The sequence below is a fragment of the Petaurus breviceps genome, unplaced genomic scaffold, assembly GCF_028583685.1.
Source record: "Petaurus breviceps papuanus isolate PSGF00001 unplaced genomic scaffold, PetGlider_PUasm1.0 126, whole genome shotgun sequence".
NCBI classification, from domain to species: Eukaryota; Metazoa; Chordata; class Mammalia; order Diprotodontia; family Petauridae; genus Petaurus; species Petaurus breviceps.
In genome coordinates this window covers 79,104,457-79,116,742 of record NW_027185655.1, presented here as the reverse complement: position 1 = coordinate 79,116,742, position 12,286 = coordinate 79,104,457, and positions in this window count along the sequence as shown.

The window sequence follows — 12,286 nt, the reverse complement described above, 5'->3', positions numbered from 1 at the left end:
TCCTTTTTCCATGAATTACTGTTTATCTTTACTGTTCTTTTTAATACCACCCACTCCATGAAGGTGGCCGTGAATCATCTGGAATAGTGATCATCCAACTTAGACCCCAAATAATATATTGTTTTGTAAATCTCCAATGCACTTATCAGCTAATGTCTTGCCTATCCAATATTCAACCCAACAAATGCTTGAGGATAACTTGCATTTCTAAAGTGCATAAGATTTATAAAGTAGTGTCTGCCCTGTGAGGTAAACAGTAGAAAGACTTTTTAGCTCCACTTTAAAAATAAGGAAAATTGGAGCTCACAGAGTTTAAGTACAAAGGTCACGTAACTAGCATGTTTTGGGGCTGGGACTTGAAACAAGGTCTTCTTACTCCAAAACAACTGCTCCTTCTTCTGCACTGAGATAACATGAGCAATTTCATTTAATCAAAAGGCAACCAGGGTGGAGCCAAGATGGCAGAGTAAAAAAGCAGGGACTTGCTTGAGATCTCCCCCAAACCCTTCCAAATACCTGTAAAAATAACTCTAAACAAATTCTAGACCTACAGAACCCACAAAATGACAGAGTGAAACAAATTTCTAGTCTAAGACAGCCTAGAAGGTCGACAAGAAAGGTCTATCACATCACGTTGGGAGAGGAGTTCTGTCCAGCATGGGTCACAACAGCATAGACAGGACTAGAGCTGGCCTCATGGGACTGAATCACTGGCAGCTGTGACTTAACCCACAAATGCCAAAGACAATGTAGAAGGTCAATGGGAAAACTCTGTCTAATCTGGTGTAATGGGAATGTAAATTTTAAAGATCTTCCCTGCCCCTAGGCTAAAGTGCACCTGGAGCCTGGGGTGGGAGGCTTCTTTTTCAGTAGATACTTCTTGATTGGCCAGTGGGTCAATAAGGTTGTTACATTCTCTGAGCCAGGAGAAGGCTATATAAGCCCTGATGTGAGGCTTTGTTTGGGGGCTCACTTTAAGAAGTGTTTTGTGATTTGATCAGATGAAACTCTGGAAAGCCGTTGTCCAGAGCCCCCCGGCTTTGAAACCCAGATGTTATTTGGTATGGATGTAATGGTTGGACAGTTTGGAAACTGTCTATTCGATCTGTTTCTCTGTCTTGATAATTCTGTCTATATATTCTGAAGTTAGGGGTGCTGACCTCTTTCCCCTGAACTAGGTAAATGATACATATTTGACTGATTAAAGTAAGCTTGTTAACCCATTTTGAGTTGCTTTCCTTTAACAAAGCAGATCTAAGAACCTGTGTTGACAGCAAACCCTGAGGACGCTTGGGGTGCTTGCTGCTACACCTGGGTGAGAGAGGATCACATCCAGCCCCAGCCCTGGAGAGGCAGAGGTGGAGGCAGTGGTGGTAGCAGCAACAGCAGAGGCTGCTTCCAGAGCTCTGGGATTACAGATGGGGGGAGGATTAAGGGGCTGATTAGAAGGGGATTGTAGAGATCACTTCACTAGCACTGAAACAGGATTTTCTTGCTTTGCCCTGCTTGGATCTGGGTCATGGTTCTGGATTGAGGAGGGGCACTAATGTGTCAGAGTTTGTGGCTGTGGTGGAGAGAGAATCTTCCTCACAGTTCCAAGGCAGAAAAGATTGCTTGTGGTCACTCACAGACCAGAGCCCAGGCCAGGAAAGGAGTAAAAACCTCTCCTTTGATCATATCATCTTAGAAAAGTTGAAAAAAAAATTTTTACAAGTCTCTAGAAGTATCTCTAAAAATAGCTGCACAAAACCCCTGAAGCTTGGGATAGTACACCCACCCCTATACCCACTGGAAGCAGAATAAGAGTGATGCAAGAAAATCTTGAAAAACGAGTCAACATCTTGCTAATGGATACTCAAAAAATACTAAAGAAAATAACACCTTAAAAAATAGACTAATCCAAATGACAAAAGAGGTCCAAAAAGCCAATGAGGAGAAGAATGCCTTTAAAAAGTAGAACTGATCAAATAGAAAAGGCAGTCCAAAAGCTCACTGAAGAAAAAATTCCTTGAAAATTAGAAAGGAGCAAATGGAAGCTAATGACTTTATGAGAAATCAAGAAATTATAAAACAGAGCCAAAAGAATGAAAAAATAGAAGACAATGTGAAATATCTCATTGGAAAAATCGCTACTTAAGAAAGTAAGGGGGAAGGGCATAAGGGGAGGGGTGGTGATAGAAGGGAAGGCAGAATGGGGAAAGTTGTAATCAGAATGCGTGCCACCTTGGGGTGGGGGTGAGGGGAGAGATAGGGACAAAAATTTGTCACTCAAAATCCTGTAGAAATGAATGCTGAAAACTAAAAATAAATAAATTAACTTTTAAGAAGCATCATTAAGTGCCTTCTGTGTTCTGGGCACTAGAGGTAAAAAGAGAGAAATGAAAGTCCCTGCCTTGAAGTGGCTTATGGATTTAAGAAGACAATGTGTATATGAAGATGTGCATACAAAATAAACAAAAGGAAACTGGGAGATTGTAGACATCTGTTAAACAGTTCCCCATTTCAAGGATATTTACTATGTTAATTAACTTCATGTGCTCTCTTTTCCTCACATCAGCCCTCAATTTTGAAGGAGACGATAATCAAATCAATCTTTGGCTTGGATGCCTCAAGTTCCTAGTACTCCTCTTTATTTATATTTATTTTTTATTCCTTGGTAGTACACTGATGCATGGGGTTGAAACTTTGAATTTTCTAAACAAATGAGCCCCCCCTTCCCCCCATAAGTGTATAAAACCAAAAAAAAATGTATTTTGATGTGTGGAACACTTAAATTATTTTATATTTTAAAGTAATGCAACAGCCTAAAAATTCAGGCATTAAGAAGGAAGCAAACAAATTAGTAATTACTAGAGAGGCCTATAGCAGCCTAAACTCCTGTATTCATCCATCTAATAAATTCCAGTTGAATGTTCTTGTATATAAGAGATTGAGCTAGGTGCTGAGTGAGGCAATTTGGCGATTTACGTTGTTTTCTCCTATACTGGTGAAATTCCCTTCTAGAAGAGCAATATAAAAAGGCATGCTTATGGATCAAGGTGAAAGAAGGCTTCTTAAAAGAAAGAATAAATGTTATGTTGCACAATAGTGCGAATGTACTTGCCTTGATGGTTACCACTATAGGTGGGAAGACAATAGTGAAAAAAAGCCCGCTGAGTCCTTAAGAGAAGTATGAATCTGCAGGTCACAAGTTAATTTCAACAGGGACTAGAAGGAATGTGTCATGAATTCTTTAGAAAAGGGAAATGGCCTGCTCATCTGGTACACAGACCTCTACTGGGATATAAATTAAAACTAAAAATAGATCCTCAAACACTGAAAGTAAATTGTGATAATATCCAAAAAAATGGGCTCCATCAAATACTTCATAACTGCACAGCAACAAAAAGGAATGTTAATAAAAGGCCATTTGCCACAATTGTAAAAAAATGTTTTAATTAACTGGAGGGTTTCTTGCCATGGTGACATTCCATCTCCTGACAATATGCCCTTCCATAGGCTGTCCCCTGTGCCTGGAATGGTACACTTCATTTCAATCAATCAATAAATATTTATTAGATGCCTACCTCTAAATATCTATTGGATGCTACCTCTAGAAATTTCTATCCTTTTTCATAATAGCTTAAGCACCATCTTCTACATTAGGTCTTTCCTGATCCCCTAAATGTTGCTGTTCTCTTCCCCAAATTACATTGTATTTACTTTGATTTTGATCTGTGTACAAGTCACTTGCTCTGATAGAATATAAACTCCTTGGGGTGAGGAGTAGAGACTGATTTTGTTTCTTCATTTGTATTCCTAGCACAGTGCCTGGCACACAGCTAGTGTTTAAGAAATATTGGTTAAATTAAATTAAACTACCACACATCCCTGCCCATTAGAAGAGAATTTCTTTCCGAAAAATCTCAAAAAGAACTCTTTAGAAAGAAGGAGAATAATCTTACTTTCAAAGAAAGCAAGTGTCTGTCGAAGATCATTAATATTGCAGGAAGTTTGAGAGTTCCATCTAGTGGTCAGAAAATAGTTCCAGTGCATCAGACAAATACTTAAGCATCACCCCAGCTCTGTTGATTTATGAGGTGCTTGATCTCAGCTGTCATACTTTATCATGATGTCCCTAGCTAGTACAAGTCAAGGTAAACATGTGATGGTAGGCAGCAGGCACTCACTCATACATTGGTCAGGCCCCTGCCTTGTTAGTAACCCTTAGAGGAATAGAGGCACCAGTTTCTAGCACAAAGTCCTCTTAGAAATTATTTTATTGATTTTATTCTGCAGCTGACTCAGCTTCTTAAGGATCTTTTGTTACTGAGTATCAACACCTCAATACACTTTGTAAAATGGTTGATGACAGCAGCCTCATAAAAAAGGCTTTATAGATATTGCAGATTACATTATCATTGCTCCAGTTCTAAAACAAATAAGAGAAATTATGTTATATGTCCCTCTTTGTAGAATCCTTCTAACTCACTATGTTTTAAAACCAAACTGGATTTTTAAAAAATATATTGAAAAAAAACATATACTTTTTCCTTCCTAAATTTCTTTTTTTTCCATTTTTTGATAAAGTTTTACTTAACTAAAGTTTTACCACAAAATGCCTGCTTTGTACTCTTTTTAAAAAGATGAAGTCAGGGTTCTTTCTGTAATGAAAAATTACTGCCAAGGTAGCATTATATGGAGTCCCTGTAAGTTGCTACTTAGGCACAAATCTGCCTGATGACACACTGATAGGCAATGTAATGAATCCATCAAGAAGGACAGTATGTCCTTCAGGAAGGCAGTAAGTAATGTGTGGCAGTGAGAGAGCACTCCAGTATGACTAAGTATATCATGGTAATTATATACAAAGTTGAGTCACCAGCTTCTCAGAGATGGCACATCTGGCCTCCTGAGCTACTTTACAAGTAAATCTACATGAAGGTCATAGGGCCAGGATGCAGTGGGAAGACAAACTTAGTGCCAAGAAGGATTTGCAACACAATCTGTGCACCAGCACGAAGTTAACTCATTGCAGTTGAACTGTCTGGCAGTGGGATGTGTATCAAGAATGAAAGACATCAAGAAATGTTAGGAATGACTTAATGCAGAAAAGACCAAAAAACCTAACACCAAGGGCAAGCTGAAGCCAACTGCAAAAACTCAACTGCTCAACAGCAGTTACTAGCAGATGGGACAGATATAGGAATCTATCAGTTGCAATGCCAGTGGGTTTCTTGAAAGCAAAGCAGCCATGCAACAACAAGGAACAGCAGTGAAGATTCACAAATGTTTACAAATTTTAGAAGCCTAGCTACAACCCCTGACAATATTACAAATGAACTCAGTATATGGAAAAGACATTAGAGCCACTCACTAAGTAACATGTTTCTTTATGGTATTGTCTAAAAATCTTCACACATTTGTCTTTTTAGGCCACAAAGACATAGACATTGGGTTTTACTTTCACTGTGGACTTATTCATTATTAATTTTTAGAAATTTACATGATAATTTTGTTGTATATTTGAAAGGAATAGCAAGTTGCTCATAGTAGATTTGCAGTTCACATGCTATCATCTTTTTATTGTACTATGTTATAGAAATGCTTGTTTTATTCAATATATTAAAAATGAAATATATTAACTTTTGCTCCACACTGTATTTAAGACTTAGTATTCTTTTTCACTAAATATATTTGTGAATTCCAATGCCAGTTGTTGTTAATATTTGTCAATATTTATTTGTTCCTTCAATATTATTCATAGCATCCAGGTCCCCCAGAAAATTACTCTAGGTTTGAAATACTTTGTGAGTCATCATCAAATCAAGCCCCCATCATTGTTTTTCCTTTATTAAACCCTAGAAAATATGCTAATATGATGCAAAAGATATTCTAATACTTCAAGCATCTGTCATTTGATTAGACTGCATACTCACTCCACTGACAGTGACCATAACCCTCCCGGATCTTGGCAGATAACTCTTTGAGAGTTATTATGGTTAAAAAACTATGAGGGCAGAGAGGGCAGAAAACAATGTCCAAAGAATCATGAGATTTAGAAATGGAAGGGACTTTAAAGTTCAACACCCCCCCCCCTTCATTTAATAGGTAAGGAAAGTTATGCTCACAATGGGGAAGTGACTTGCTTATGGTCGAAAAATGTGACAAGTTAATTTGAACCTTATTCCTCTGATTCCAAATCTATTCTTCTATCTCCCCAGAACATGTTGTATTCCAGTATTTTGTCTATATAAGCTGTTCTAAGTCAGTCCAGGCTTGGAGCATACAACATATGTAATACCCTGTATACAATGCCTGAAAATTCATACTAGATTTCCCTCTCAACACAGACAGCTCAAAATTAGACTTTAATTAGGTACCAACCCATCTACACTTTCCTCTTCCTGGTTTGACCTCTGATCGGCTACTTACTACTTCATTCTCAGGAGTCAAGACTCTCCATCTGCTCACCGGCTGCTTTTCAGCAACCTTCAAATTCAACAGACTTTGAGCAAGCATCAAATCTAATTCACTCCAAATTTTGTCATCTACATCCCCTTGTCTCTGCTTAAACATCTAATGACATAAATGACTCTTCACCCCAACATGGGATCAATATGTGAGTATGCATTACTTTACTTTGTGAATTCAGTCTCTTTTCTCAACTTCATCCCCCCAAAAAAATCTATTTCTTCAAAATTATCTGGCTATGTTGTAAACTAATATATGTCATTAAACATTGGTTCATAAAGTGCCTAGAAATCCTGTGATCATAAAGTGTGTTAAATAAAACCCTTCTAAGAGAGTTTAAAGGAATTTGTCTTTTGTCCCTTCCAATGCATTATCCTTTATACCAATGGATCCTAGTTAGTGCTCCCTTCGGCATTTGCAATGATGGTCCAAAAATTCATGCAAAAATTCTTTATATTTTTTGTCTTTGACAATGTATATGCCTGTTCATGTTTGAAGCAATACAAGTTTGTTTTGCAACATTTTGAAACCATGATTACTTTTTCAGCAAAAGTTATCATCATAGCTATTTTAAGTACTTAATGAATAAAGCTAAAAATATATTATCAGTAATTTAAACTACCCAGAGAGTTAACAATATATTTGTTGTTGTTGAAAGGAGCTCATGGTACAAAAATCAATGGGAACCACACTGCTCTATAAATACTATAATTTCATAGAATCCTTTCTATATTACATTAATTAATACAGTGTATATGGTGAAAAAACATGGACTAATGATGCAATTGTGGACTTTGGGGTAAGAAGAGACCCAGGATTTTAAAAAGCTTTTTTTTTTTCTTACTGTTTATGAGCATGAAGGAATTACTGAACTTTTCTTTCTAAGCTTTCTTTCTCATCTTGGTTTTTTCTTATATAAAAAAAGGATAGTAATAGTCACAATACAACATTCACTGACTTGGAAAATATCAAATTATAAATCTGAAAGCTTGCAAATACATAAATATTAATATTTACTTCAAACAAGCATAGGTTCCTTCCCAAAACCTTGAATAGCAATTCCTTTCTTTCTAAATTTCCTGCTCATGTTAATGTATTAAGTTCCTTCAACTCACATTGTTGTTATTTACTGATCAGTCATTTCAGTAGTGTCTGACTCTTTGTGACCCCATTTGGCGTTTTCTTGGCAGAGAGACTGAAGTGATTTGCTATTTCCTTCTCTATCTCTTTTTACAGATGAGGAATTGAGCAAACAGGTTTAAGTGATTTGCCGAGGATCACACAACTAAGTGTCTAAAGTTTGATTTGAACTCATGAACATGAGGCTTCCTGATTCCAAGTTCATTTTCCTATCTACTGCAACAGCTACCTTCCCTTCAACTCACAACCATCTAATACATTTTAAAGGAAACACTGTCTCTTCTACAGTGTTCTACATTGAATTCTCATGATCTACTTTGAGATGACTGGGAGTCCTTTGTATGGAACAGAAATTATCATGATGCCAAAGTAGCTTTATTGTACATCTGAACATGTACTACTCTTCCCTTTCTATGACTGCTGTATTATTGTATATTCATAATTCCACCAGTAGCAGCTATAATATACATCACAATTTGTTGAAGGAGATTAGAAGGTTGTATTTTTAAAGCAATCACTCAGGACTTGATTAAATGTCACCAACCCCTACACTTATGGGAAGCCCTAGCTAAACTGGAAACCAAACTTCAGTCCTTTAGATTCAGGCAGTTTTGTTGACAAACCAATCCCCATTGAGAGAATCGATGCTTAGTCCCTGCAATTCTGTAACAATATTGCTACTGTCTAGTGATTTTTGTTCCTACTTTGCAGATTAGAATGAAATTCACTTTCCAATATTATTACTCAACAGAAAAAAATTGTTATTTTTTCCCAATCAATTATTTACTATAAGGTTGTAATTAATCAAACAAAATATGAATAAAAAAGTAGAACATGTTTTTCAATTTCTTCTTTAACTATAGATTCCTCAAAGATGTGTCAGAGATATATACCAGAAACTGCACAAACTTTAGAGTTTGAAGCAATATTATATTGATATAACTGAATTATATTCAGGCAGAAGAAAAGTACTTCGTGATTCTTGTTTATGAAGCTGCATTAAACAAAGAGCTCATATGTATTATACATTTCTCCAGCTTAGTTTCCTCTTAAATCTCAAAGATAATTTACCAGGAGATACAGCTTCCTGTAGACTTAGTTTCATTTACATTCATTCAACATGTATAAACTGAGCATTCATCATATTTTTAAAAACTTGCAAAGCTAGACACTAAAAACAAAAGAAATATAAAGTATTGTCCATGTCCTCAAGAAGCTTCAAGTTTAAGTAGAAAGATAAGATTCCCAAAATATCAAAGCAATAATACAAGATAGCATAGTCAAGGCACTTAATTTGTTGATGTTGCTGTTGAATAACTGAAATAATGAATAGTTCAGAAAAAAAGTGATTGGTATGAGTTGGAATGATTGGAGAAAGCATTGTTCAGGAGGTGCAAACTAAGAAGAAAGATTGAATGGGATTTGGATAGAGAGGAAGGAAATAGAAAGGAAAGCATGAAAAGAGTGGAGAATGGAATAAATATGAACATTTAGGAGAATAATCCATAAGCCAATGTGGTTAGATTATAGGGTTTGTGTTGAAGAACTGTAGTAGATAAAATTATTTAGACAATGTGGCAAGATTGTCACAGGCTTTGAATGCCAAAATTATGAGTTTACATTTTATCCTTAGTGTAGGGAATGACATGCTCTCCTGGTGATAAGATACAGAATGAGTCAGAAAGGAAAGGCTAGAGGCAAAGAAATCAATGGCTGTAATAAAGGACTGATGTGATGAGGGCCTAACCTAGAATTTATTTGATTCAATGAACATTTTTTAAAGTGCTTTCTATAGGGAAAACATCATCATCATCATAATCATCAACATAGTGCTTTACTGTATGCCAGGCATATAATATATATAATATAATATATAATGTAATTATAATATGATATATGCCAGGCTTGTAAATGTTTGTTTGTGGGAAGGCTAAAGGATGGTGTAGCTTCATGCTGTGCTATGGTTTATTAACTTCTTTGCTACTATGATGAATTTGACATCCTGGTATTGGGATTTAAATTTCTGGTGTCTGAATAAATTATTTGCTTCTGTCTTCTATATGGAGAGTATGGTATATTTTGCAATTTAGAATTATGCTGGTATATTTATGGTTGCCATCAGCACTGTGATTATTGTGTTCAATCAAGGTGCTCTATTACCTCCTCAATCCTCTCTACAAAGGTCCACATACATATGCTTAGATGCCTGTATGCACAGCAGGATGCTGTCTTGTGTTTCTAACTCTAACTTCATTTATCTTCTATCTTATCTCATTTTGTCTAAGACATAAATTGTAAATATTGTCATTACTTATATGATCATGATCCTCCTTCCCAACCTTCATGACCACAGAGACTACATAGTGCTGTAACAGATACATTTAATGAAAGGAAATAAAAATAAAAAATATAAAGTAGAAGATGGCGGAGTAGAAACAGGACTTCCGCGAGGCTCCGGCTTCCACCTCCTCCAATCCATGTAAAAAATGACTCTTGACAAACTTCGGAGCGACAGAACCCACAAAATGACAGAGAGAAATTAATCTCCCACATTAGGCAGTCCAGCAAGCCATCAGGAAGGGGCCAGCACAGCACTCTGGGAGCTGAGCCCAGCCCTGCACGAGCTTGAGGTTTTAGCCTCAGGGTGGCCACAACCAGTTGCCAACTGGAGGGATTTCAGATCACCAGCAGCTGTGGTAGTTTCCAGAATTATCAACACATAGATGCTAAGGACAAAGTGAGAGGTCAGTGCAGTGTGGACTTTGTGACCTGTGAAATCGGGAGTATGGTCCGGCCTTTACCCCCTGAATGGAAAAGACGCTGAGGCACCCACGGCTGTGCAGCCACCACCACGTAGCAGCTTCAGCTCCTGCCTTGCAGAGTATAGGGGGACAAAGCAACCAGTCTGAGGGGCAATCACTCTTGCTTTAACCTGCTTGGATCTGGATTGTAGTCCAGGGTAGAGGTTCTGGGATGCAAAACCAGCTTGACAGAGCATGAAGAGGCTCAGAGAGGACACCCAACCAATAATTATTGGGACAAAGCATCCCCCTCTGGCAGCAGAGTTCTACTGTGGTAAGGAGCTCAGAGGTCAAGTAATTGAGTGGCAACATGAGCAAATGAGGGAAGCAAAGCAAGCAGAGCAATCCAACTTTACACTCCTATTTTGGGGACAAAAAGGATCAAAACATGGAATGGAACAAAGACAACAAAGTCAGAACTCCTGCACCAAAAGCTTCCAAGAAAAATACGATCTGGTTACCAGCCATAGAGGACCTTAAAAAGGATTTTGAAAACCAAGTAAGAGAAGTGAAGGAAAAATTGGGAAGAGAAATGAGAAAGAAGAAAGAAAATTATGAAATGAGAGTCAACAACCTGACTGAAGAAAGTAACACCTTAAAAAATAGATTAGCTCAAATGACAAAAGAGGCTCAAAAAGCCAATAAAGAGAAGAATGCTTTTAAAAAACCGAATTTGCCAGATGGAAAAAAAGTCTCAGAAGCTCACTGAAGAGAATCAATCCTTCAGAATTGATTAGATTGGAGCAGATGGAAGCTAGTGACTTTATGAAAAATCAAGAAAATGTTAAATAGATCCAAACAAATGAAAAAAATAGGTGATGTGAAATATCTCGTTGGGAATACCACTGACCTGGATAATAGATCCAGGAGAGAGAATTAAAAAATTATTGGACTACCTGAAAGCCATGATAAAAAAAAGAGCCTAGAAATCATCCTTCAAGAAATTCTCAAGGAAAATTGCCCTGATGTTTTAGAACCACAGGGCAAAATAGAGGTTGAAAGAATTCACCTCCTGAAAAAGATCCCCAAAAGAAAACTCCTAGGAATATTATAGCCAGGTTCTGGAATTCCCAGATCAAGGAGAAAATATTACAAGCAACCAGGAAGAAACAATTTGAATATTGTGGAAACACAATCAGGATAATGCAGGATCTGGCAGCTTCTACACTCAGGGATCAAAGGACTTGGAATATAATATTCCAGAGGTCAAAGGAGCTGGGATTAAAACCAAGAATCACCTTCCCAATCGAAACTGAGTATTATGTTTCTGGGGAAAATATGGTCATTCCATGGAATAGATGACTTTCAAGCATTCTTGATGAAAAAACCAGAGTTGAATAGAAAATTTGACATTCAGATACAAGAAGCATGAGAAGGTAAACAGGGAAAAGAAATCATAAGGAACTTATCAAAGTTAAACTATTTACATTCCTACATGGAAAAATGATAATTGTAACTTATGAAACTTTTCTCAGTATGAGAATAGTTGAAGGGAATAGAAATGTATGTATATATGTATACATACATATATGTCTCTATAGGAGGGCATATAGGCATATGAATACGTATGTGATGTGTGTATATATATATACAGGTATGCATAGAGGGCACAGGACCAATTTAATGGAAGAGATGATACTTAAAAAGGTTAAATTAAGAGGTGAGAGAGGAATATAATGAGAGGAGACAGGGAGAGACAGAGTATAGAAGACTTAAGGGAAAACTGTTACAATGGAGGGGAAGAACAGCAAGGCAAAAGGGAATGGGTCAACCTTATTCTCATTGAATTTGGCTTAGGTAGGGAATGACATACACACTAAATAGGGTATCACCCTACTGGAGAGTAGGGGGGAAGAGGATGAGAGGGAGGATGGTGGAAGGGAGGACAGGCT